Source organism: Pteropus alecto, unplaced genomic scaffold, assembly GCF_000325575.1.
Source record: "Pteropus alecto unplaced genomic scaffold, ASM32557v1 scaffold49, whole genome shotgun sequence".
In the NCBI taxonomy this organism is placed as follows: domain Eukaryota; kingdom Metazoa; phylum Chordata; class Mammalia; order Chiroptera; family Pteropodidae; genus Pteropus; species Pteropus alecto.
In genome coordinates this window covers 2193850-2196846 of record NW_006443131.1, presented here as the reverse complement: position 1 = coordinate 2196846, position 2997 = coordinate 2193850, and the positions used below count along the sequence as shown (strand labels likewise).

Genomic DNA, 2997 nt, shown 5'->3' with positions numbered 1-2997 from the left:
ACAGGCGCGGGGAGGGCTCGGCCTTTCCGGGGCACACTGACATTTCTGGGGGACACTGACATTTCCAGGAAGACTGTACCTGCCGGCAGGTCAGGATCCTCAGCAATGCGACGCCGGCGTTTTCTCCCATGGGCAGATTTTCATTCATTTGTTCAATAAACATTTATTAAGCACATACTACGTGCCAGGCACTGTCCTAGGCCCTAGAGATGCAGCAGTAAACAAAACAAAAATTCCTTTCCTCGTTTTTGTCACGAAGCTGATGCTCCAGAGAGAAGACAGGCAATAAGCAAATAGCCGAGTAATGTCAACTGGTTGTAACTGCTACACAGAAAATAATGCCAGCTGAGGGTGGGAGGCGAGGAACACAAAGCAGAGAGACCTCTGTCCCCAGGCTCTGAGTCTGAGTGCGGAGCAGCAGACAGCGAGCTGTGGTGGCGCACAGGTGCCTAATTCACTGGCGGAGGCCAAGGCAGCCTTCTGGGAAGAGAAGCCGGGCCTGAATCCCGCAGAAGCCAGCCAGGTGACGCAGTGGGGGAGGCGGCCCAGACGGCAGATGCAAAGGCGTGGACGGGCGCAAGAACACACGCGATGCCACGACAGAAGAGCAGTGTGCGACAGACAAACCAGGTCGCTGGAAGGCTCTAGAAGGGCCTCGACGAAATGGGACGGGAGCGTGCACACAAGCACACGTGCGGGTTTGCCTGCCCGGTACCTCCGCACCTCCTCACCCCGTGTGCTTAACAGGGTGCACTGTGCTCCTTCCTCCCAGGCGTGGGCCTGTGACACATAGCTGTCCCATCGTGACGCCCCTCGCTCCTTGCCCCGTGATTAGTTTATACTGCTCGAAGACAGCGGTACGGTCACAGGCTTGTGGCTGCCAGTCGTCAGCCCTCGCGGTGAGTGTAGAGAAGGCAGCAGGAGAGACTGGGGCCGACGGACAAAAGGAAGCGGAGAAAGGCAGTCATCACAGTTTCGTGTCGGCCTCCTGATCCAGCCATGCCTGAAGCTCACCCTGGGACTTCCCAGTTAAATGATCAGAGCGGGGAACCCCTTTTTTGGCTTAAGTGAGTTTACACTGGGTTTCTGCCACTTGCAGGAAATACATACCCTCTTCGGGAAAGAGCTTCGCTGTGTGCGGCTGCAGTGGGGGACCAGGGGACGGGAGGCTGGGTCCTGTCAGAGGGTTTCTCCCATTAAGTTCGCTAAAGACCCTGACATATAAGTCGCAGTCTAAATGGATGGCGTCCATAAACCTTGTGAGTCCCTCGTAATTCACTCTGCGGCCCTAAGCCATCTTCAGAGAGGGAGCCCGCAGAGAATGGTCCACCCCCAATGCCGAGAGCATCATGTTTAGAGCCACTCTGCCATTCCCACGTCAACGCACATTGGTCACAGATCTTCCCCAAATATTTAATTTGGCGACAAACTTAGTATTTTGAACTCTTTATCCCTGATACCAAACAATCATCCAGTGTTGTCCAGAAAACCACCCGAGCAGCTGTGCCCATCATGGTCCAAGCCTAACAGACGTCAGAGCAAAATGAACCGCTGTATCTCGAGAGATCGCTACAGAAGCCCACAAGCTCGGAGCCTGCGTTCACGTGTCTGAAACCTCTAATCAGTTGGTCACAGATAATAATACCAACCTCAGTCCGAAACAGAGCTTCAAATCTTTAAATCCATGAATTGGAAAGATGCTCGGATCACACGGTAATAGTGTAAAACAGCTAGGCTTGAGGGGGCCTTTGTGCCTTAAGCGATGGGTCTCCTTCTGGTGGAAATGACAATACTTTAAGAATTTCCTTCCTTCCACGGGCATTTACCAAATACCTACTGTGTGCCCGCGATGCCCGCTGTGTGCCTGTGAGCCTCTCCTTTATCTCTGGGTGAAAAGGCCAATCTCGTTTCACATCTGGACCACGCTGGGTAAAATAAAAGATAATGTATCACTGGACAATTTGAGATGTTATTCTTACAGCAAATATCGGCCCTCTCAACTCTGCTTACGCCTCCCTCCCCCCACTGCGTGGGTTCACAATGCCAGGACTCTGGCCACTGAGAAATCACAAGACTCAAACTACGTGGCCTGAGGGCCTGGGTTCAAATTCTAGTTCTGCTTTATCATATCTGGCGGAATAGCAAACATCCAAAATAGCAGAAAGTTCCCCTGCTTCTCAAGCAGCTGTACCAATGGGAAACCTTCCGCAAGGGAGCAAGTTCAAGTGCGTGCCGGCTGTGCTCTAATAATAGCCAGACACTTCAACTTCTGACAACAACCCTGCAAGGTAGATATAATTATCCTCATTTTGTAGATATGACCAAGTAAGAGTAGAGAGGTTAAATAACGCACTCGGTGTCACACAGCTGGCGAATGGCAGACCCGACTCCGAGTTCATGCCTCTTCTCCGTTTCCCTGCCCCCACACAGCGAGCACTCAACTGTTTGTCACATAATGAAATAACGAAACGATATTCCAGGACCTCTGCAACCATGGGCACGAGGCTTCTTTGGTAAAGGAAGAAGTTGGCATCATCACTCACGTTTGCCCGACAATTTGATGCTCCTGCGTTCTCTGCTCCCGAAGACCTGTTCGGGCAAATCCAGCCTCCGTCGCCGGCCACCGCCACTGAGCAGGCCTGCGTGCACGTCCCCTCCCTGAGCCGCTCAGGCTCCGCTCCCGCTAACCGCACGCTGGGACTCCCCCACTCTGCATTTTCAATCCAACGACAGGTGTCCCTTTTCGAAAGGCAAGTTTCCCAAACTGGGACACCAACACGGAACACCTGAGGCAGGCTGACCCTCCAGTGGGGCGCCCGAGTCGAGCCGAACAGATGAAGGAAGGGCAGGTGACGCAAGCAGGCCTCCCGCACCAGGGCCGGACCGAGGCAGAGCGCGGCGGCCGTGACCCCGCAGTGGGCTCTGCCCGGCGGCCGCCTACGCCATCCCTGTGTTCGGCGCGCCGAGGGCGGCGGGTGTTATCCCGGGGATGCGGCG

At 54.3% G+C, this 2997-nt stretch overlaps 1 long non-coding RNA gene across 1 annotated transcript; it reads right to left on the bottom strand.

Moving 5' to 3' along the window:
* Positions 1-793: 793 nt before the first annotated feature.
* On the bottom strand, positions 794-2991 carry LOC107196518. Its single transcript, XR_001517933.1, has 2 exons — positions 2544-2991; positions 794-1925 (listed from the first exon to the last, which is right to left on the bottom strand). It is a non-coding gene; the product is annotated as an uncharacterized LOC107196518 (long non-coding RNA).
* Between the last annotated feature and the right edge of the window lie 6 nt (positions 2992-2997).